We start from the raw sequence: 25,885 nt of genomic DNA on the forward strand, positions 1-25,885 counted from the left end.
ACATGCTCTGACATAATGGCAGGAATCATTTATTCACATTTAGAATGTATTTTTAATTTGAAATGCCATACTTTTTTTGACCAGTTAGTTAAAATTTTAACATCCATACACTTTATAAGTGTTTGTGGATGCAGTTGCACATTAAAAACTGGAAAGAATATAACAAAGAATCTGGTGGCTTTGACTTGTTCTAAGAATTAAGCAAACATGAATAAAACGGTCATGAACCAAACAGCTCTGAAGTCAGAAATTTCATACATTTTAACACATTCATTCTGCTGTGGGTCTGTAAAGCAGTTTAATCCTAGCCTGACTACTTCATTACACTTTAACTTGCTAAAACATCTCTTATTGGCCTCCACCGTTCAATTACACAATTCAGTACTGACTAAATGACTTAATAAGATGACCGGCTCCAGCAGGGAGGAAGTGGAGTGTGAAGATTAATGAGTTTCTGGAAATGATGGAACAACAACCCTAATTTTTGCCCAAGTTTAAACGTAAAGTTAGGTTTGAAGAAAATACAGAACACAACAGCAATAAAAACTGTTTGGAGTTGAACATTTTCTTTTCTTGAAAGAGACATTTTGTCTCAGCATAGGTGTGAAAGTGGGTGGAGCAAGTGGAAACAAAGTGAGACAAGATGCAAACAAGGAAACAGACAAGTGAGACAAAAAGAGTGCCTTTGCTAGAATCCTCTAAAAGTGTCTCTGAAAGCGTGTGTGAATGTGAGCGAGCTTGTGCATGTGAGAGCCGGTGTTTGTGATAATGGCAGGCTGTCACTGCAGAGCAACACGCAGGCTGAGTCAGCTCTGATATTAATCCATTACCTGCATGTTCCTCAACCGGCACTCACTTTCCCCACACACTAACACATAAGCTCAGAGAGGCAGTGTTAACAGAATTCAACACATGTGCAACAGGGGTGTAGCAGTAAATGAAAGCAATGCCTTTCAAGCCTCTACTTCTTACTGTTGTCCTAAAAAAGGAGATAAACCTTTTAGGAAAGTGAGATAAAACCATTCATGCCACACTTGTATGCTGATGTCATTTTATGTTGATAAGTAGTAGACATAGCCTTCTTGCTCCAGTCCTGAAAATAACATTGCAGATAATCTCACACAATCTCACAAAATATTGCAGGATGTCTTGCAAGCTGTTGGCATTCAAAGTCCGGGATGCCTTTTTTCACGGTTTTCTAATTGTTGAGAGGATTTTCTAAGGATGAAGGGAAAAGAAACACGGCAATAAAAAAAAAACAGGACACACTAACATGGTGTGATGGTGTGACAATATGGCAAATACTACACTCTCCACAAGAACCACTTTCACTAATAGACGTTTCCCAGTTAGTTGAAGAATCATGGGAGATCAAAAGTCACTATGGAGGACCTTGACCGTCATCTCATTTCCTGAGTGGCTACACTTGTTTGATCCATGAAAATCAGACCAAAACAATCCAACATGGTTGAAAGCCCAAATTTATTACTGGAGTGGTTGTAACATTCTTCCACACCACACATGGTAAGAATTTTGGATAAGATTATCTTTGCAGCCATTACAGTGATCAGGTGGATGCTTAAGATTGTTGGACTGGGAGGATCGGGTCCAAAAGCAGCACAATTTGGGCTCAAGCTGATTAAGACTAGGCTGACTCAAATATTATCATTAGTAGATGTGTGTACTATGGTTATTTAATTTTCTCACAGTTTCATTACAATAAATTTGTGTGGCAAAAAGCTTTTTTCAACAGTCAATAAACCAGCACAATTGATGTAAAATGTCACACAAAGATATAACCACATACCAATTTGAACACACACTGATAGTATTAACATATACACACACACACACACACACACACACACACACACACACACACACACACACACACACACACACACACACACACACACACACACACACACACACACACACCTGATCAAAGGCCTTGACATGGGAACTTCTTTCAGACAATTTGTGCAGCTGTCGGGTCGGGCTGATGGTGAGGCGTGTGAGTAACGTGTCAGAGGTTGTGATATAGGAAATCCTTTGAAACATTGAAATCCCTCTCTTCCAAGCATCCACACCTTCTCCTGTCTTCCTCTACTGTCATCCACCTGTCGGTTCTAACACCCATGTTGCTCAGTCCCTTGCTCTTTTCACCTTTGCTCATCTAGTTTCAACATATCATCTCTATATATCTGACCTCCTTCTCATTCCCGCTCCTTTTCCAGCTTTCTCTCCTTCGTATTTAAGGATTAGTTTGCAGTCTCGTGTGTGGACTGAAGGCTGCCTCTCAGCTGGTGTTGTTGACACACTTAGTACAGCAGAGCAGCTCTTGCAGAGAGGGAGAGAGAGAGTGGGACATACAAGGCTGAGAGGCACCAACACAGACTGTCACACAAAGCAAACACAGTTACAGGGATGCTGGCTTTCATGCATGACTGAGCCATGAAGAGGTAACGCTCCACAACACAACGCTCTACTGTGTCATGTATCTGCATGCTGTTGACTACCCAGTGAGCACAAGATGGGACTCTTCTAGTGCCACGAGGAGTCCCATTTATTGCAGTTATTTATTCTACACACTTAGAAATACACAATAGAAATGCACTTTTTTAATACCTTCTGTTTGCATAAAATTGCATCAAATGCAATGATAAAAATTTCAAATGTACCGCTTGCATTATGTTGATAAACAAAGACAAGACTGGAGTTATTGTCTTTGGAAATCAGAAGGACAGGATGGAGGTTACTACTCAGCTTGGCTCCAGAGGAATAAAGACAAAGACCCAGGTTAGAAATCTTGGTGTGAGAATTGATGCAGACCTGAGCTTCACTGGTCACATTAAGGCTATAACTACAGTAGATCAACGTTTTATCATCTGCATCAAATAGCAAGACTCAGGGGTTTCATGTCCAGACAAGACCTAGAGAAACTCATTCATGTGTTCATCTCCAGCAGGCTGGACTGTTGCAATTGTCTTTTTACTGGTCTTCCCAAAAAAGCTGTGAAGCAACTGCAGCTTATTCAGAATCCTGCTGCTAGAGTTTTAACAAGAACCAAGAGAAGTGAACATCACTCCTGATCTTAAATCTCTACACTGGTAACCAGTAAACTACATAATTGATTTCAAAGTACTTCTAGTTTATAAATCACTCGATGGCATGGGGCCAGAATACATGTTTGATCTCCTTCCTGTACACACATTCGACAGGACTCTGAGATCTTTAGGAAACGGTCAGCTGGTAGAAACCCGGGTCAGAACCAAAACAGGGTGAAGCTGCTTTTAGCTACTATGCTGCACACAGATGGTATCAGCTTTCTCATGACCTCAAAATGACCTCAAATGTGCTCCAACTCTAGAAAACATTTCTCCAGTGCTGGCTTCTCTTCACTGGCTCCCAGTATCACACTGGGCACAGTTTTAAATTTGGCTTTTTGTGTTAAAGTTTTTCCATGGCAGTGCCCCCACCTACTCAGCGGAGCTCTTAATAAAGCATGTTCCATCAAGGTCATCACGGTAGGCAGACACGAAATTGCTTGTCGCCCCTCGCATCCGATTTAAGACTCGTGGTGATCGGGCTTTTCAAGTCCTTGCACCCTCTCTCTGGAACCAGCTCCTGCTCACAATCAAACAGTCCCCATCTCTGGCAGTCTTTAAGAGCAGGTTGAAGACTCATTTTTATAGGATGGCTCTCTCCTAAAGCTTTTGGTTTCATGTTTTTATTTTTTTATTCTTAGCTTTCTTTTAATAAATTTTAATTTTCTTTTATCTAAATTTTATTTCATTAGCATTTTATAGTTCTCACAAATGTCTATGTTTTTATTTAGTTTTTAATGTTTTTATGACTTGCTACTTTTGTCTGTGTTCCTTTTTTTGTCCATAATTAGTGTGTATTTTAATTATTCTGTCATGTTGATGTTAATGCACTTGCTATTCTTGCTAATTGGAAAGCACATTGAATTGCCTCCATCTATGAAATGTGCATTATAAATAAAGCTGTAATTTAAAACGTTAGTATCAAAACCCCAATATGTTTCTAACATTTGTATTTCAATTTTATGATATGAATTATCGAATTTTGCTGCTTTAAAGCTGGTAGAAAGGATGGTTGGTTAAAAATATATTTAATCTCCAGTGTTTTTAAAGCCAGTATCAAGCTATTGGCGTCAATGAGTTGAGGAAGGTTACATACTTGACAAGTGCACAGTCCATCACAGGACTGGTGTTGCACATAAAGACACTTAATGAGTCATGGACTCCTAATGGACTCTTTCTTCATTTTAATGGCACTCGTATCTCAGTGGTGAAGTAAGTTTGTGTTGGATGATACAAAAATAAAACTTTACTTTCTGTTATGGTTGAGGTTTATCTTAGAGCCACAAGTGGCACAGCCACGTTCGTCCATCTGTCTGCATGAAAGACCTGAGGCTAAGTGGCACGCTGAGTACTACAGTGGTTAGTTTGAGTACTTCTGAGATACTCTGTGTCACTGCAGGACCTTGTGGAACGTGGCGATCACAGTAACTTGGTTCTGGATCACATTGCCATTAGTCACAGAAAATAAATATAAATATGTTAAAGCTGCTCCATTGGGTGGGTTAACTCAGTTGTGATTCTACTGATGTAACTTAGTTTGTTTGTTCCAACTTTTAACAGTTTCTTACTGAACCCCTTTAACTACCACATTTATTTTAGTTGTTTTACTTTTCAGACAATAAAAGAGAAGTCAATTCACCAAAACCTGCCAAGTAACATAGTGCCATGCCAGAAACAGTTACCAGCTTGTGTCGACAGTCAACATGAAAAGTTTCCAGAAAAAAAAAATCAAATTGTCAAGAAACAAGCCAACATACTGTTAATAACAAAATGTCAAAAGAAGGCTGTTAATTATTTATGTTTTAGTCTTTGCATCTTTGAGCTGTTCTTGACCATTTCAACTTTTCTCTTGACATCTCAGCTTTATTATGGAAACAGTATGATGACTTTTCTTTTACGTTTAGGGTTTAATCCTGCATACTTTTGTTCTTGGCATGAGTGCTCCATGTTTGAGAAATTTAGAAAATGTAGTTGAAATAACCTTTATTAAACAGGAGTGACAGACTTTTGTAGGTGAATGTTGACAGTTGGGTAAAGGCTGTGAACACTTTTGCAGAGGGGTAAACTTTAGATGATCACTTAAACATTTCAGGCAGACTGGTAAATAAAGAGCACTGAATTATGGAGGGTAAAGGAATAACAGTGTATGTGAGGAAAGATGGAGGAGGGGAGGCTGTTCCGGCCTTTTCTAGTGCTTCCTGAAACACTAAAGAAAGAATGTAGGCTATTTTTGGTTCCAGAACTGAGATTCTCTTTTTTAATCACAGAGACGGAAGGGTTTAAGGAAGAGTTTGTGAAAACATCAGAATAGCAACACGTCATATCATATCGCCTCTGTCAGTGTGCCCCAGGGCAGCTGTGGCTACATTGTAGCTCATCACCATCAGTGTGTGAATGTGTGTGTGTGTGAATGGATGAATGATACACTGTAGTGTAAAGCGCTTTGGAGTCCTTACTCTGAGAGGCGTTATACAAGTGCAGGTCATTTATCCATTATCACACCAATCAGTAGGAGATTACACAAGCAATGGAAAAATAATCATTTCTGGCCGCTTGTTCGAAACCCTGGGGAGGCAGCAGATCATCGTTTCAGGAATAATCAAACTATTTTATTATTTGTTTGGGGAGCAGTGAGATCTCACAATGAACTCAAACACACGAAAGAAAACAACTGAAGAGCAACTGTATGTTTACCCAAAGCTTTGCACAGGAAACAAAAAAAAGAGATACTTGATATTGGATACTTAATGGTTTCCAAGTAGAATGTCTTTGAGAACAATGGCTTGTTTCTTAATGAATATCTGAGTCAAGTGCTGATGGATGCTTTAAAAAACTCCATCACACACAAAAAATAAAAACAAAACCATGCAAAAAGCTACATCATTTGTGTTTTTGTGGTATTGCTTTAATAAAGTCAAAAACATGTGCTCAGATGTTCTCAGAAGCATAAAGTGGTAATTGTGAAACACCAGTTTATGTTCTCTGTAGCTCGTTTACAACCAGAGTCCATGTTATTAGTAACTTAAACGTTCCAGTTTTTTTTTATTTTCACAAATGAACAAACACTGTTCTTTTTTTTTATGAGTCAGAACATATATCTGAGATGTAATATATATATAATTTAGTTTTTTCCGATCACACCCAGGACCTACATCAGATACATGTCTGATGTTTTTTTCTAAGTAACTCAGTCTGAAGTCTGACTTTACAAGACCAAAGTCTGACTGATGTTCCTTTTCTACAAATTTGGTACAATCGGATACTAACTTCTAACTAATCAACAACAACGTTTTGCCTCAAAACTTCCTCACACAAACACAGCAGCTGTGCATCTGGTCACCTAACGTCATGGTGCGCAGGTGAGTTGAGCGCATGTGAGGATCCAAGGGCGGGCGGGCACATTTAAAGGGTTTTTAATGATAAGCACGCGGGACATGCAAACAATGGACAGACAAGGAACACAGAACTGGGAGGATTTAAATATACAAGGAGCTGGGATCTAAAGTGATTGGGAGACGAGAGGCAGGTGGGAGCAATCGGGAGAGACACAGGACTGAACAGAGTGGGGAGACAGGACAGGTTGTGACACCTAAGGGCTAGAGACTGTTCACACTTGAGTCTGACAGTGGTTGCACATTGTGAACGACCATAGCAGTTAAACATCAGGACCTGCAGTGACAGTAGCCTATGATTTCTTCCTGTGTAGCTGAGTCACATTTATTAGGCCAGTGACTACAGTATGAGTGGAGAATAAAATAAAGACTAACACAACCCTAACACTGTAAAACAATGTGCATTTAAGGCTCAATGAGTGGATATAAGATTTTCACATTTCTCCTAATTTCATCATCCCAGAAGAACCAATGTCAGGTCAGTTAGAACAAAAACGTTGGTCAATTAAAATGCATCTATGAGTCTGTGATGAAGGAACCTGATAAAATTGGGTTTTAATTTTTCTCAGCTTTGTTCAGCATTTAGCTGAATGAAGCAAATGTTTGAAAGTATCTGGCTTCTTATTTCAGAGCTAGTTTAGCAACATAACTAATTTTGTTTGTCTTGGCTTCGTCACTCTTTTGGCTCATTTTCCAGTCACTACACCTTCCTGCTGCATCTATCTCCCTCACCTGTCCACAGATTTCCTCGCTTCGCCATCCTCCCCTTCCTTCACAAATGAATCCTTCCCCATTTCCCCTCCAATGATCAGGTCGACTACACTGTTTCCCAGTGGAACGGCATGTTCCAGCCGTCCACCTCTCTATCGCTCTTGTTAACATCAGCAGGAACAACATCAACACGCACTCAAGATGTCATAAACACATTGCACAACGTCCCCAGAGGACATCCAGTTTGGACTTGGTGCTCAGTGACCTGGTGAGATAAGGAGGTGATGGAGAGTGGCTGTGGTAGGTGGCTGAACTCTCAGCACAGTCCTGCAGATCTGTTTTTTCAGTATATATATAAGGTCAGAAGGAGGTTAGGCGTGGGCCGTATGAAACTACACGGGTAAGCTGTTTAACTTGAGAGTGATCTGAATTGGAATTAGCCCGGTCAGCCATGGCTCTTGGGATCAAGGCTGAGCGAGTGTTTGTGTTTGAGGTTGAGGGAAATGTTAGTTTAAAAAGAGAAGGCACCAATGTGTGCCTCAGCAACAACATTTATTATTTGGTATTCTCTGTGAGTGTATGTTTATATGTGGGCACATAATGAGATTCTTGAGCTTGAACCACGGTATTGTTACAGTTCATGCTTGTATATTTGCATCTTGAGCCAGACTGCAGTGAACCAAAAATATGTTCTGCAAAGAGAAGCTTGAGGATTATTTAATGCCAAATCAATACACACTGATGCTTTTATTGCAGTTTCAACCAGTACAGCAGCAGTAACCAGAAGATGAAAAGGTGGAAGAAGGAAGCTGAAGGACGTTAAAGGCAGAAAATAGTTAACATTGGTCAGTTTGATACTGTTCAGGACATGTAAGGTCAGGATTAGCAGATTATTATTCTGAAGGTTGTTTTGACTGGAATTTTTATGTATTACTTTATCTGTGAGTAAACGTGGTAAATTCAAGGTTTTGAGCATTTAGAAACCTGTAATACTTTTCCCTTTTGAAATTCAAAGGCTTGTGACTAGGGTTGTCACGGTAACCGGTATAGCGGTAAACCCCGGTAAAAAAGTAAAAATAACCGTCCAGTTTTTAAAAAACTAAATTATCTCGGTGGGTTTACCGTGGCCGCGGTTTCGGCGCGGTGACCCTTACCAGCCACCGTCGCTTCAGCTGAAGTTCCCGCGGCGCGCACACGCACTTTTTAGTTTGCAACGGCACCAAAACTTTGAAGCTGAAATAATGGCCGAAGGAGGAGACGGCAGCGCCCAGGACATCCATCAGCCCTAAAAGAAGACTAAATCGGAAGTATGGGCATATTTTGGATTTCTGAAAAATGCTGAGGGACAGTTAATAGAAGACTGCTATCCCGTTTGCAGAACGTGCAGGGAACAAGTGTCTGCAGAAGGCAGCAACACTTCAAATCTAATGGCACATCTGTGTGACCATCACCCACGTCTCTACAGCCAGTGCAAGGTAAGTTAACATTAGCATTTTAGCTTAAATGCATGACGTGAGGACTTTTGGTTGAGGGAGAATGCAACGAGTCACTATATACTGCAGCCGCAGCGTCCTCTGCCAGCATTTAAACCGTGTCACGGACACCCTGTTGCTGGATGAAGCATCGTATTTGTTGATGATGAAGAGAAATATACAATTAGTTCCTTGTCATTGATTTGTTTACTTATTCAATGCCATTTATACTTGAACATTTGGATTTGATTACATAGTGTAGTAGTTATTTTAGTAATTTGTTTAAAGTGGCTATTTATTTTAAATACATATTTTTTAAGGCTGACTTGTACGGTGCTCAAGTCAAGTGTGGACTGGAGTTTTAGATTTTCATTTTGATAATGAAGAAAACAAGTATATGAGAAAACAAGTGGTGTTTCTTTGATTTGTTTACATATTGTTTATGTTTTGAATGTTTGGATTTGTATAATTTAAACCTGCACTGACTACTGTAACATGTTCCAGAAAAATAAGCTTTTTGTTCCTTTACTTGTGAAAAGTTGCACTTTTGCTAAGGCTTTGTGTTATTTTAGGTTTAATAAACACTGTTAAACCTTTTCAGAACTATTTCAGTTTGTGTAGAACAGGACTATCAATGCTTTCTGAACATATGCAACACCGTTTTAAAAATACCGCGATAATACCGAAAACCGTGATAATTTTGGTCACAATAACCGTGAGGTTAAATTTTCATACCGTGACAACCCTACTTGTGACCACCCACAGGAAGGAGACAGGAGAGCATGTTTTTGGCTAGTAGAAGCTAACCATTAGCATGTGCAGCTATATTTCATAGCGGAACATGTTTGGGCTTGTTATTTGTAGAGCAAAAACATCAATGTTGCATTTTTCATTCAAGAAGATATGATTTCTAAAGTTCAGAGTTTTACAAATGACAGAAGTGTAGAGTCACATTCATGTTGAGACGGTGAAACTCGAAAGATTGTGCAAAAGTGAATTTATGTCAGTAGTTCAACTTAAAAAGTGAAACTAATTCATGAGATAAACTTATCCCATTTCAAGTCAGATGTTCCAACCTTTATTTTTTATCATTGTGATGATTATCGCTCACAGCTGACGAAAACCCTACATTCAAAATCTCAGACAATTAGAATATTGTGAACAAGTTCAATATTCTAGATTCAAGGTGCTGCACTCAAATCAGCTAATGAATCCAGAACACCTGCAAATGACTCCTTACTTTTAACCCTGCTTCAACACACCTGGTTTCAATCAGCAGGTGATTAACTGGTAACTGCAGAGCCTGATGAGCTGCTGCACGTGATTCAACCACTGAATAAGTGTGTAGAGAAACAACTGAAACATGCTGGTGTAGGGTTTGGGAAATTGAGTGCTTTAAGAGCTCAGTATATATATATATATATATATATATATATATATATATATATATATATATATATATATATATGTATATATATTACCTCTACTGATGACCAATAAGCTGTGATATTCTATCTAAATATAGAATATCAACCCTGCTTGATCTTTACTGTGTGAATCAGAAGATTTTAGGATTCTTTATTTATTAGGGGATTGTACACACTTTGTTTTGATTCAGAAAAGATTCAGGTTTATAAAAATAAGAATTTATTTTACCAACAATTAAAACATGACAAGTTAACTAACATTTACTGTGATGGGTGGAGCTAGATGTGAGGTATAAACCTATGTGTGAACGCGATGTTATCAGAACTTCCGTGTCTAGGAGAGCTGAGTTCTGGATGTAAAAGAATTTGGTTTGCGTTAAGCTATGAAGTTGATTAGTATCAAAAACATATCAGACTCTATCTGTCGTGTCTACATACCCACTCGAAGACCCTCATGATAGATCCGGAATGTCGAAGTCCTTGGACTTCCAGGCTCCGAGGTCTGTAGAAGAAACTGCAGCCCTACTAGACCGGTCTTAGAGTTGTCTCCAGGTCACAACAGACAGATGGAGCCGCGCGTCTGGGACTCTTAAGGAATCTAAACAATATCAGCTTGTTCTGCAGGAACTGTTTGCGGTGTCAGCTTCACAGGTGCAAAAATATTTTGATGACGTGTCAAAATCTTTGATGGGTTAACCTCCTGAGACCCTGTGTCCACATATGAGGACATTGGCTTCTTGAACTAGAATGTTTCATTCTCTTCAACTTACACCTTTTTTTACTATTCAGAAATGTTTGATATGAAATTTAAGTTAAAGATATCTTTTGTTTCAGTTTTTTCTAGAAAACCCGTCAATATTTTAATTTAATTTAATTTTACATCACACCAAATACAAATTCAGGTCTCAGGAGAGGGTTTTGCTTCAGATGGCCGGTCTGAAGCTTTCTCTAGAACTGATGAACTAACATAAAAGGATGTTTGCACCATATTCAAATTTTTTTGATTTTCACCTGTACATTAACACTCACCTAAAGGATTATTAGGTACACCGGTTTAACTTCTCCTTAACGCACTTATGTAATCAACCAATCACATGACAGTTGCTTCAATGCATTTAGGGGTGTGGTCCTGGTCAAGACGATCTCCTGAACTCCAAACTGAAGGTCAGAATGGGAAAGAAAGGTGGTTGAAGCTATTTTGAGCATGGCATGGCTGTTGGTGCCAGACGGGCCGGTCTGAGTATTTCACAATCTGCTCAGTTACTGGGATTTTCACCTGCAACCATTTCTAGGGTTTAGAAAGCATGGTGTGAAAAGGGAAAAACATCCAGTATGCGGCAGTTCATTGGCGAAAATGCCTTGTTGATGCTAGAGGTCAGAGGAGAATGGGCCGACTGATTCAAGCTGATAGAAAAGCAACTTTGACAGAAATAACCACTCGTTACAAACAAGGAACGCAGCAAAGCCTTTGTGAAGCCACAACATGCACAACCTTGAGGTGGATGGGCTACAACAGCAGAAGAGCCCACCGGGTACCACTCATCTCCACTACAAAAAGGAAAAAGAGGCTACAATTTGCACGAGCTCACCAAAACTGGACAGTTGAAGAGTGAAAAAATGTTGTCTGGTCTGATGAGTCTCAATTTCTGTCGAGACATTAAAATGTTCGAGTCAGAATTTGGCGTAAACAGAATGAGAACATGAATCCACCATTCCTTGTTACCACTGTGCAGGCTGCTGGTGGTGGTGGTGTGATGGTGTGGGGGATGTTTTCTTGGCACACTTCAGGCCCCTTAGTGCCAATTGGGCACGGTTTAAATGCCACGGGCTACCTGAGCATTGTTTCTGACCACATCCATCCCTTCATGACCACCATGTACCCATCCTCTGATGGCTACTTCCAGCAGGATAAGGCACCATGTCATAAAGCTCCAATCATTTCAAATTGGTTTCTTGAAAATGACAATGAGTTCACTATACTACAACGGCCCCCCACAGTCACCAGATCTCAACCTGATAAAGCATCTTTGGGATGTGGTGGAACGGGAGCTTCGTGCCCTGGATGTGCATCCCACACATCTCCATCAACTGCAAGATGCTATCCTATCAATGTGGGCCAACATTTCTAAAGAATGCTTTCAGCACCTTGTTGAATCAATGCTACGTAGAATTAAGGCAGTTCTGAAGGTGAAAGGGGGTCAAACACTGTATTAGTATGGTGGTCATAGTAATCCTTTAGGTGAGTGTGTATCAAGGACATTATTGAGCATGTAACGTCCAGCAATGGTCAGTTTAGTCTCCTGTTTGACCATTCAACATCTGGTCAAAAGGAGACACGCGACTGCACGTGATCCCTTTAAATCAGCCTTCCTTCCTCACACCAGCTGGAGCTCAGAGCCTGCAGCTCTGGCAGAGATAACGAAATCATAACATTGACATCCTGTTCTTTCCAAGGTCCCTCATAGAGAAAACCTTTTATTTAAACTCCTCGCTTCAAAGAAGAAAGAAGATTTTTAAAATTAAATATGAACTTCTGAAATTTACAAGCTAGATAATCATTAAATAAACGTTTGTTTATTGCTACTTATAATAATTATAAAATAATGAAATGTTTCATTAATCTGTGCTCAATGACTGTTTTAGCATGTTTACTTGACAGGTCATAACATTTGCACTCACACAAGTACAACGTAAGGTAAAGTTAAGTCCATAACACATAATTAACCTTTCACCCAGATCAGAGCCTCCAGATCAAATAAGGTGTGGGTCTCAGAGATTCTTGGTAACATCCAAACTTGTCAACTTTTGGTTGGCTACACAATCATATTATCATAACATAAAAACCAGATCACGCTGGTGATTCTTCAGTAGTATCACAGCTTATTGGTCACAAGTAGAGTTCGTATATATACTGAGCTAAAGTAGCCAGTTTACCTAACCCTACAAGCAAAACTGGGAATCCTGTATTTTTTCACAAACCAATTCTCTGACTAACTTAACCCCATGAAACAGGACTGCAAGATTTGTTTTCCACAAATAAACTCACAAGGTATGCAGAAAACCAAACTTTCATTTGGTTATTGCCCATAATTAGCAAACCAAAACATTTTGTAAACTGTGGCAGAAAAACGATACCAAAATAGAGAAGATTCTTCTTTGTGAAACTACAGTTTTGGAGTAAAACAAAATTGGTTTAGAAACAACAAAGTTGGTGGTAATTTGGTTATGCAGACCAGCTTGTTAGATTGGGCCAAGATTTAAGGATCAGCTCAAAACCAAAAGCTTGTTTGGACCAAAATCACGACTTCTTGGAAGGAACTGATGCTGATGCATTGTCCTGCCCTGCTAATGGACATGTGTTTTCTAGAAAAAAGGTGCAACTTGCTAACGTGGAGTAACAGAGATATAAAAGGTCTAGTTTTGGATTCAAAGCTGGAGAGATTTAGTTGTTTTCCTAAATGTGTGCTCAGATCAAACTTCTGTTTTCATATGGACTGACTTTCCTATCTGCAACTAACAGCTCCAGTCACAGTAAAGTATCGGACCCCGAATGCTCTTGAAAACTCTCGCTGAGCGATCCAAGACAAACATTCCACTACACCACTCTTTATCCCACCCAGATGATTTTATCTTCACTATTCTCCCCAAAAAAACTTCATTCTTCCCTGCAAACTGCATGACCTCTAATGTGAAAGGTACAAAAATGAGAGAGGGAGCATTCCACAAACTTTTATTATGTATATTTATGCAAATGCAGCATGACTTTATTCAAAGAGGTTTTCACGGCTCCTCCTCTCATTGGTCACGATTGGAGTTCAACCTTAAACTCACGACCAGTGCTGCTGGATGCTGACTGGTCCATTACAGAAGAAGGGAAAACAGAGATCTATTGCACTACTTCTATCTCTCTTTTTATCAGTTTTCTCCTTAAATAATCTCATTTTATCTTCTGGCGTCTCTCATGTATGCTCTGTTCCAGTTAGATATTTGGCTTTTCTCTTCTTTATCTCGTCACATTTGGTCTTCAACTTTCTCCACCTATTTTCTATAGCAGCCCTTAGACTTTCCTATCTTTCTTGTCCAACTGCTTTCATCTCATCTCATCCTCTCCTCAAACCTGCTTTCCTCCAACCTCCTGCCCACCTCCTTATCCTCTAAAACACCGTGCAGCAGATTAAAATATGAGGAAAGAATCAGGCTCCAGTTCATTTGCATATGAACAGCGAGGCCGACAGGCTGCCGCAGACACGACAACACAAATCTATTGCGCTTTTTTCTTTTCTTTATTTTAATCCCAGGAATGACTTTTTTAGCGTATTTTTGTTGAATGAGAAGGAACAATCCTTTGGCAGTTCTTTCAGGCAGTCAAATTACCACAAGAATAGGAGGGCATAAGAAATCGACACAATGCTTATATAGCATCAGGTCAAAGAATGGAGACTATAGAATATGCATGCAGACAGAATAACGCTTTCCATGGCAACAATGAGTGGCAGGAAAAATACAATTTGTTGTGTGTGTGTGTGTGTGTGTGTGTGTGTGTGTGTGTGTGCGTGTGTGTGTGTGTGTGTGTGTGTGTGTGTGTGTGTGTGTGTGTGTGTCCATGAATTGTATCTCGAGGAAGATACAATCATAGTCTCATTAGTGAATCAATTAAAATGGCTACAAATGCAGCTTCATGACAAATTCAGAGCATTGTGTGAGAATCCTGCACAGCAGTAGACAGATTCACTTACAGGTAATTTATAATACCTGTAATGCGACAGTATTGCTTTTTAAATTAATATTCATCTAAGAGTTATTTTTTAAAATAGATCAATATATATGTTCATGACAAAAAGCTCTGTCTCAGTGAAATTTAAAAATGCCACAAAGACAAGAACTGAAAAGCAAAGTTCATAAACCGCCGAGCCACTGAATAGCTTTAGCAAGAATATACACACTCCTCAAGCAAACCAGCAATAATTATCTGTATTTGCCGAACATATAATTTAACTGACAGATGATGCACATGAGCAAACTATTAAGATCTCATGCAATCTTTAGCACTCACACAATGGGACCATTAGATAGTCCCTCCCATAATTGTAGCTTGTTGTCTGTAAACTTGAAAGAGTTTTAGTCATTTTGAATCAGTAGGTATGATGGGCTCTGCAGGCTGACTCATTTAATATTTGCAGTAGTTCGGGAGACAAAATAGTGTTGAGTCCAGTGGTTAGTGCACAAGTTTTAAACATGTGTAACACTCATCATGTGTGATGAAGATGACTCATCACTTCCATCACATTAAATGTCACTCAATGTTTTAAGAACTGATGGATCATTTTTCTGTTTGGTAACAGTAACCTGGAGTGGTAGACAACTTCAGTTGTAGTAACTCTGAATGGTTCTTCTCAGATAAAGATGTAGGAGTCTAAATTAAATGTTATCAGAACTTTATGCATGACTGTGACTGTACATTTATTTTAATGCAGATCATTTTTTGTTTGCAGTTTCATGGGTAAATGCACAAATAATAAATATGAAAGAAGAGTTTTAACTGACGATTGTTAGTTTTTGCTGCACATGTAAACTTTAAATAAGTATCCTGTTAAAATGGTTTAGTCTTACAGTTGATCTGTACCAGCAGTACAAGCCGAATGCGGCTTGGGTGGTCAGCTTGGGTGAGAGACCATGGACCAACACTTCCATGCAGCTTTGAGGGGAATCTGGTCCACCATCCGGTGCCTCAGGAGGGGAAAGCAGTGTGCTACCAACACTGTTTATAGTGGGAACAGTGTGCTGCTGACCTTGACTCAGAACGTCTTAGATTGGTAAATGGAAGACTTCAAAGACCTCCTCAGTCCCATCGGCACGTTTTCCAGTGAGGAAGCAGAGTCTGATGACTTTGGATTGGACTCTAATCACTGGGGCTGAGGTCAGAAAGCTCCTCAATGGCAAGACTCCGGGTGTGAATGAGATCTGCCCAGAGTTCCTTGAGGATCTGGATCTCATAGGGCTGTGTTGGCTGATGATACTCTACAATATCGCGTGGACATTGGGGACAGTTCCACTGGACTGGCAGACTGGGGTGGCGGTCCCCCTGTTTAGAAAGGGGGGCCGCAGGGTGTGTTCCAACCACAACCTCCTTGGTAAGGTCTGTTCAGGGGTTCTGGAGATGAGGGTCCATCTGATTGTCAAACCTTTGATTCAGGAGGAGCAATGTGGTTTACAATGTTATTGATTTATGTGACACACACACACACACACACACACACACACACACACACACACACACACACACACACACACACACACACACACACACACACACACACACAAGCTGAATGTGCAGGTGTGACACCCTCCATGGATGACTTTTCTTACATGTTTCTTTGAGCTGTGCAGGTTTTAATGGTAATTCCAGGTGAAGCCGTGTTGCAGCATCAATGCAGGACTAAATCGATCTGGCCTTTATAATGTAGTAACATGGTTTGACACATCTTTCTCCTGAGGTCTGAGTTCTCCTAGGGTCACTGACCATTTACTATTACTCAGCCACCTTCCTTCACTTACTTTAACTCAGATTTCAGGTTTTCTGTCACTGTTCTAATTAAATTTCTTCATCAAATCTGAGAGGGAATGAAAGCAGAAAAGAGAGGAGAGAGAAGGTGCAGCAGGAGAAGGGCGGAAGAGATCAGAGTATAAGAACATATTGAGTGGAATCTAAGCCCGCTGACTGAGATCAGATGATGACCTGGGGATATCTGGAGGGAAAAATCCATAAAAGGGTATCAGAACAAAGGCAGAACTCTGTAAAACTTATATTTTTTATTTCTCAGGTGGAAAATTAGACAAAAAGAATGAAAATCCATAACACAGCTGCATAATGCAGTCTGGTTATTCTACATGTAAGATGTTAATTTAAAAATGCACCTGTGGTTTATGCAATTTACACCTGCAGTCATTGTAGGTTTAAAGTGCTTTTGCTTAAATATGTTAATTGAATTAGTGACCAAAAAGAATGTGCAAACCCACAGGAATCAAAGTGACGTTAAATACCTTTTCCAAAGGATTTCATCCCTCATCTGCTTTGTCTTTTTGAATAGCTACACACGGCAGCCCTCATTTAGAATGTAATACTCAATCAAGTCAGAACAAGACGTACTTTACCAATCACATTTAAAACATAAAAATAAACTTAGAGCAGTGAGAGCAACCCTCAATGCGTTCACTGGTGTGTGTGTGTGTGTGTGTGTGTGTGTGCGTGCGTGCGTGCGTGCGTGCGTGTGTGTGTGTGTGTGTGTTTACTCAAAACACTGATCTAATTACCTAGAAAAGGTTAAAAGTATCCATTTCTGGCTAACATGCTTTTGTTATTGAAAACAGAGAGGAAAACCATATGCAGCATAAAACTAAAGCTAACTGTGTCCTGAAGGTAAAGATACAACAACATTATTAAGAAGGGAAAATGTGTCTTCAAAGTAACCATGTCAAAATAAAACATTAGAGAAATCCACCGTCCTCAAGTTCTTTTAGTTTGAAAGAATATTTATTATTCTAGTAGCTTAGCTTTGTGTAAACAATGAAACATAAGTTTTCTGATACAACTTCATAAGAAACATGTGGTGTGGTGCTTCTTGCACATGCACAGATGCATACATTTGGGTGAAGTGGAAAACAGAGGAATGGAGGGAATTGTCCAAGACAGAAGACAGAGAAAGAGTCGATTTGGACAAAGGTGGATGAAGGGTGGAGAGAAAAATGAACAGCAGAGAAGAGAAGAAAGGCCACCAGAGAGGTCACTTCTGCTGTTAATAATGTATCCTTTAAAAAGCAGTGTGAGGCTTTAATTGGTGCTGTGGCTAATCCCGACACACACACACACATGTGCACACACACCTCGGGGAGCCTCCTAGCAGCTGTGCTCCAGCTAAATTGGCTACAGTGCAGCAGCGACAGCAGTAAGTTCCCTCCAGGTATAACACAGTCAGCCAAAACAGCAATATCAGGCCTGCCAAGCCCGTCTCATGAATCTGGGCGTGTCACTTCCCCCCCATCTCACACTCGCTGTTAAGCTCTGCAAAGGAAATCTTGGGCAAATCAAAACGACAAGATGCTAGTCCCCAGGTGTGGTAATTAAGGAGATAAATATTTGGCTCACTTCACTTTTAATCTGTTTGTTGAGGCAGGAGATGCCCCATGCAGCAATGGAAGCGTTTGGATAAAAGTCAGTCATTCAATGATTAGTGGCTTAACTTCATGCAGACAAAGATGACAGTTTGTAAATTGAGTTGGCCTTTTCAAGACCCCAGGCTTCACTATTGTTGGCATTTTGAGGAAATAATACGAAGGCCAAGTCATCATCGTCATACCATAACCACTGATTTATAATTTGCTCTATTTTCACGTTAAAATGAGTACATTTCTGCTGCTTCCACTGAGCTAATGATCTAAAAAATCCACAGAGTAGCTGGAGTATGAAATGGATAATTTGGGGATTTGTTTAAAGATAATTTATCAAAAAACTGAATTAACTTTTAAATTCAGCACCTGCTGCTAAAATCATGTTTGCCAGCTGGGTGCAGTTTAGTTCATAACATGTAAGATTAATGCAGTAAAGTCAGCTGCGTGTCCATGATGGGAATCTCTTGTTCCCACACCATGTGTGGTCTTCTGATGCTGTAGTCCATCTGCTTCATGAATCAACTTGTTTTGGTCCAGAGATGCTGTTCTGCAGACCTTGGTTGTAATACGTGGTATTTTGAGCATTTTATTCTTCTTCGTTGGTGTTTCACAGCAGCTTACATCCACCAAAGGTACACCATCTCTCGACTTGGACTTCTATTTTAAAACTCCTATGCTTCTGGTAACTCTCACGAAACAAAAAATCAACAACTCGTCCCAACCGACCTACCAGCTTTAATATCGGTCTTCCACCAATAGCCTTCTCTGAGCCCCACATTTCTCCCCACTAACAAACACATGTTCAACTGTTTGTTCAACACCACACACCTGCAGCTAACAGATGTTTCTTCTTTTTCAGACCATTCTCTGTGAACAATGTAGATGGTTGTGGTTGAAAACACTGGATCAGCAGTTTCTGAGATTCTCAGACCAGCTAATCTCAGACAAACAACAACGCTCAATGTTCAGCTTTTGTCTGAAATGGACCCATATGATCAGCATGCTTCCCTCTATATGAATATCAGCCTTACTGTTCAAGTTATGGTAAATGTTATTGTGTTACTATGAAATAAAGCAGCAGTCAAATTCACAACTAATCAGAGCATGAGTCATGTTTTTATTAATGCTAGTGTGACGAAAGTGTTGAGCTGATGGATCCATTACTGCATGCAGGGTTGGTAGTGGGTGCACATGAAAAGGAGAGACAGAACAAAAGGTACATCACAGTTATGGTAAATAATAATGTAGACCATGAAATAAAGCGCAGCTTGATCCTATGCAGGGTTGCATGTAGATTGTAGCTTGTGCCATGCAGAAGAGTGTGGAGGGTTGAAGTGTACTTTGGTGGACGGAAACTGGCCTGCACCCATAACAATTTGTTGTTGTTTTAACCTTCATTTTTGTAATTACTAATGGATTTGTCTGCCCTTTTGTTAAAGCTAGTCAATCCAACACCGCACTTTCAAACCTGCAACGGTGTCTGTACGTATTCAAGGGTAGCATTCCTGCAAAGACCAGGCCTACCCAGTTTATGTAGGAATACTGAACGTCAGCGGCTGTGAATTTGGATGGTCTAGCCCTTGTATTTATTCCACCACTACCTCTGTCACCCAGCAACCTGACAGTAAAGTAGCCTTTTCCAATCAGGATACATCAGACAGGTCTTTAAATTCAGGGAAAACAAGGATGCATTTGAGGACGTGTTTTGAGTCTCTTTCATGTTTGGACAGCCTCGCTGTTTCATTGTGACATAATCAGCCTGAAAATGTGTAATCGGAAGGATGCAGCCCCTGGATTTAGACAAAGCCACAGTCAATGTAATAAGTGTAATGGCTGTCACCTGCCTCATTAAACTTTCATGTGTCACAACTGTTAAATATCTGTAAAAGTGTGATTCAGGCACTGAGAACAGCTTGTTTTTGTTTTGCTGTTTTGATCTGAATCCCGGTGGTGTCTTGCAGTTTACCAGGAACCTCTGGAGCAGTTATTTTACTAGGAATTGAAATTCTTCTTCTTGAATTGGATTCCTTTTTAAGCGGAGATGAAAACTAGTTTACGATTTGCTGCAGTCCAAAATCAACTCCAGTGAGGTTGCCACACAGATCCTACCACCATGAGAATACATAGTGTCGCCCAAATCCTATTTGTCCATGAAATGCTGCAGCACATTGGCTACAAGAGGGATTACTCTTCATTGAACATAATAAAAGAGAGGAAGGGAAAGAGATGCAGATGCCGAAGTAACCTTGTGAGATCTCCATGTAAACTCATGGAGTAACTAAAACCAGTCGTTCCTCCTGTAGTTGGACGTTTACTAAATTACGTATCATTTATTTTCTCTCCTCTTTATTCCCTCCCTTTCTTTACATTTTCTATACCACTGGTTCACAAATTCTTTACACACACAAGCGTATTCATGGCTGAGGAGCTGAGTTGGTTGGCAGACTGTGACCAACAGCTTGTGGCTGTACTTTGGAGAAAAACAAAAAGTCTGTCTCTGCTGTTTTGTCTCTGTTTCACCACTCCACACTTCTGTCAGCACCACTCCCCGACTGTCAGGATTCCTCACTCAATCTGTACTTCATTTAGACTTCTTGTTTCTGATTGACTGTTGGGAACTCCATTTTGTCACATTGAATGTATTTTTTTTTCTCGAAATAGTCAACTTCCTGTCCGGCATGTCCACGTGCAAAAGAGGACAAAAGGTCTTTGTAGTGCTCCAGCAGTATTCCTCTGGTGCCATATATATTTCAGGGAGGATATTTTGTGTACCGAATACATGTAGAAGCAGGAAAGTGACATTGTGAAAGTAAAAGTTTTCTCTTCACAAAGGCAGCTGACTGCTTGAATGAGGGGGTATTCTTACGATCCAAAAACTTCTGCTCTTACAGGAATACTTCAGAAGCTCTTTATAATTTCACTAGCCACATATCTTTTATTTTTGTCTATATCCTTACTTTTGTTTCCCGTCATTATGGAGCCATTGTGTGTTTCTTGTTCTGCTCTACTCCCCCTCTGCTGCTATGCTTTCAGCTCCATTTTCGGCTCCTACAGACTACAAATCAGCTAACATCTCAACACTGCAGCCACTACAACTCCACTGTTCTCCACTATGGGGGCATTTTGTGAATATGAGCTTTGTGCTAAAGCATGAGTGCTGTTATGAAATAGCCATCTTGCTATACAAGGCATTGTTATGTCCACAGCCATACACTTCTCAAAGCAAAACATGCAGTGAAAAAGTAATTGCATCCTTGTTAAATTATGACTTAATGTGCTCACTCACATTCATTTCAAAGCAGAATTTACTTTCATTGCCTACACCTAAGCATGATTACTGCCGGACTTCAGAGTTTAAATAATCACTTCAGTAGAACCTTTCTGACAACAGGAAATAGGTTAAAAGATTCCACAAAGCAACACATCACACTGACTGAACCCTGGAGATCCTGAAATCTTTCAGGAAGATATTTTGTGGTCTTAAAGACAAAAGTAGAGCATTTTGTAAGGTGCATGTCCCATTACATCTGGTGTAGCAGCAGTCAAACACAGTGGTGATGGTCTGCAGTTGCTTTAGGGTTAAGGTTAACCTTTGCTGCATTAGGACCTGAACCACATGCTGCTGCCGATGAAACTATGAATTCAGCTCAATGGAAAAACCTGAATGTTTGACCTTTGACCTTAAACTGTCACGGTCTGCCTCTATCAGCAGGTGAGGTAACCTGGCAGTCAGCTGTTTGTGTTGCAGGTGGGCGTGGCACGAGCTCCAGTTGATCCTGATTCTGCCAATCACACTAATCCACAAAAATGAACAGTAATGAACAAGAGTCTGCTTCTAGACCTGCAGGAAGAGAGAAGGAAAAAAAAAAAAACCAAACAACAAAAAAATGGGACACAACAACAATACAACAAGAGCAAGCTATCACTGCGTCAACTTGATGAAGAAATGTATAATCAACATTGTTTAACTGAACAATCACATGATAATAAATCACAGTGCATTAAGTGCCCACCATAGCCTTAAGACATGTGTTGAACGTGCTCAAGTCCATACTTATGAGAGCACCATGTGAGCACCTGTGTGTGTACACACGCTTGTTTATGTAAGATTTATGTATAGGAGCATCCAATAGAGAGTGTGAGGAGCCACAGATCTGCCCCCTAAAGATGTGCAGGAGATGGAGGGAGCTCCAAGTCCCAGAGATCCAGGAGCTGCCCCAGAGCACAGGACCCCCAGGGAGACTGCGACCAGAAAAGCCCCCGTCCCCCTCGAGAGGCGCAGAGGATTGCCCCAGGGGGCCACAATCAGCAGCCGGCAGAGTCCCGGGAGATATTGGCCGCAAGCCCACAGGCCCGCCCGCAGCCTCCCACCCCCTAGCCGGCTGAGCCCTGGACACAGCGACCCAGGACCCAGGGCCGACCACCCCCGCCGGGGACCCAGCAGAGCCCAGGGACCCAGACCCCACTAGGCAGCCACCGGGATTGGTCAGGCAGATGCCAAAAATCTTAAACTCCCTGACCCTGAGTCTGCCAACCGAAATCCTGTCAGACTGAGGTCCCCAGTTCATATCCCGGGTCTTGACCGAGTTTGCTAACCACTTGTGGGCTCGGGTCTCCCTCACCTCTGGTTTTCACCCACAGACTAACGACCAGGTGGAGCGTATGAACCAGGAGCTGGAGGCCATGCTGCACTGTATCTGCGCCTCGAACCCTGCCGGGTGGAGTTCACAATTGTCATGGGTGGAGTATGCCCATAACTCCCACACCTCTGCCTCCACAGGTCAGTCTTCATGTGAGGTCTCCCTTGGATATCAACCCCCTCTGTTTCCCTCCGACTCTGTTGCCTCCACCATAGCTCCCCAGTTTCTCCGCCGGGCTCGACGCACATGGAACCAGACTCGGACTGCCCTTCAGCGCACAGCTGATCTCAATCGCAGGCTTGCAGATCCTCACAGAAGCCCGGCGCCTGTTTACACCCCGGGGCAGATGGTTTGGCTCTCCTCCCAGGATATAAAGGTCCGGGGCACCAACAGGAAGTTTTCTCCCCGCTACCTCGGCCCATTCCCCGTAGCCGAGGTTCTCGGTCCCGTCTCCGTCCACCTGTCCTTGCCTCCATCTATGAAAGTACATCCAGTATTTTATGTCTCCCTGCTCAAACCTGTAGTTTCCAGTCCTCTGTGCCCCCTGCCGATCCGCCTTGCTGATGGTGGGCTCGGCTACAAGGTTGAACGCATCCTGGACCTCCGGCCGCGCGGAGGGATATGGTCCTGAGCATCGGCAGTGGATCCCTGGGTCCTGGATCAAGAATCTCTCTCTCATCCGGGACTTCGAGGCCTCCCGTTCTGCCTCCTTCTCCTCGGATGGGCCGCCAGGTGGCGTCCCTTGAGGGAAGGAGGGTACTGTCACGGTCTGCCTCTATCAGCAGGTGAGGTAACCTGGCAGTCAGCTGTTTGTGTTGCAGGTGGGCGTGGCACGAGTTCCAGCTGATCCTGATTCTGCTAATCAGAGGGCCAGGGGATTTAATGATAAATGATAAATGACCCGCACTTAGCGCCTCTCAGAGTAAGGACTCCAAAGCGCTTCACACTACAGTGTATCATTCATCCATTCACACACTCATTCACACACTGATGGTGATGAGCTACGATGTAGCCACAGCTGCCCTGGGGCGCACTGACAGAGGCGAGGAAGAGAGGCTGCGGGCGGGCCTGTGGGCTTGCGGCCAATATCTCCCGGGACTCTGCCTCCGACCACCACCAGCAGGCAAGGTGGGTTAAGTGTCTTGCCCAAGGACACAACAGCAGAATTCTCTGTCTGGAGCCGGGATCGAACCTGCAACCTTCCGATTACTGGACAACCCGCTCAATCTGTTGAGCTACTGCTGCCCCGGTAGCGCCGGTTGATACTCTCACCATGGTAGCTTCTAGCCCAGTACATTACCTGATCTTTCAACGAACTTGTTCTATGAGATCCTGGTTTTCACGTTTGGTTCTTCGTGTCCTGGGTTAAGCACCTTGCCCACAACATGACACAAACAGTCTATTGATGCTGTCTTATACAGTCTTCCACTGTAGCTGAACTGAAACAGTTCACCATCGTTTTACATTATTGCAACAATATTAAGTCTATCTTTGTTTGACATTGATTTTTTTCTGATTGGACATAATTAAAAATGACAAATCAAAAGCAAAGCAGAAGAAACCTGTAGGAGAGTGGATCTGTTTTTCAAATCTCTGTAGATTAAACAAAGTTATGTCATCTGTAACAAGTCTGCCAGACCTTTCAGTACTAAGCAGCTCTTGTGTCAGATGTCAGCTTAATCATTTTCATACTAAGATTGTTCATTTTAACCAAAATAAAATTTAAGGGCAAATTCTCGTTATGATACTTTTGGTATAAAATGCACGCACGCGCGCGCGCGCACACACACACACACACACACACACACACACGCACGCACATTTATTACAAGAAAAGAGGACACTGAGAACCCTGAACATGACAAATGTAATACAGTTTGTGGAAAAAAGCCTGAAAACTATTTCATCAGGTTACATCTGCACTGCCAGTTATTGCATGCCTCGTATAGAGGTGAGATTTTGCACAGCATGGCGGAGTGTCCCTCATATCAATGATTTCTTCTTGAGATAGACAGGGAGGACTCAGAGAGACTTCTGCTGAGAGGATAATTCTAGGGTTGGTATTGGTAAGAGTGCTACAGTTAGTATTTTCTGTCACAGCGGCGCACTGAGCGCTCCTCCTGTTACACCCAGCACTTCCACTGCATCTAATACACCAGTCGACAGCTGATGTGTGTGTGTGTGTGTGTGTGTGTGTGTGTGTGTGTGTGTGTGTGTGTGTGTGTGTGTGTGTGTGTGTGTGTGAGAGAGACTACTTCTGTTAACTTTGTAAAGACCGATTGGAGAATTAAAGCTTCAAAGTAGGATTTCTGAACTTAAAATACATTTTTAGAAAGATTTTTTAAAGTTTGAGACTTATTTGTTACAAATTTAAACAGAACCAGGATTGTTTTGTTTTTATGTTACATCATAAATGTTATAAGCTCCAACAGGGCAAAAGTACAATTAAATACAGGAAGAAAGTTCATTCATGCATGATGGATCTGGAACTGTATCTGTGAAATAATAATAGTTGTATGGTCAGTTCTGTAGTTTTGTTACTGTGTGTGGCAAATCGTAACTAAAAGGCTCATTCAAAAGTGTAAACCAGTGGGAAATCACTCAAGTATTTCCTTTAGGCTGTGTCAGACTGATCAAGTCTAAAGAAAGCAGATGGGTTTCAATGACAGCTTAGACAAGATGAAGATGGACCAAAGGAAGGAAGACTCATTCACAATTACCAAACAAATGATTCATTGGAGCTAAAGAGATTATTAAGTATTCAAATTAAAGTTAAGGGACAAATCTAAAGGTTTGGGTTTTGTAGCAGAGTACAAATACCATGAAAGACCAGTAACAATTTTAGTAAGAATGCTATTTGAAATGTGCAGATATAAGTTTTTAGAATGAATCTGAAATGAAAAATGAATCACAGAAGAAGTTTGACAGAAATAATCATGTAATTCAGGCATGTTGGTGTTTTATTTTGTG

General features: G+C 41.1%; 1 protein-coding gene across 1 annotated transcript in view; it reads right to left on the minus strand.

Annotated features, from left to right (window-relative positions):
• Positions 1-25,885, minus strand: part of LOC107378766 (RNA-binding motif, single-stranded-interacting protein 3) — a 183,650-nt gene that overhangs the window by 135,111 nt on the left and 22,654 nt on the right. The gene's annotated exons all lie outside the window — the stretch shown is intronic.

Source organism: Nothobranchius furzeri, chromosome 5, assembly GCF_043380555.1.
Source record: "Nothobranchius furzeri strain GRZ-AD chromosome 5, NfurGRZ-RIMD1, whole genome shotgun sequence".
In the NCBI taxonomy this organism is placed as follows: Eukaryota; Metazoa; Chordata; class Actinopteri; order Cyprinodontiformes; family Nothobranchiidae; genus Nothobranchius; species Nothobranchius furzeri.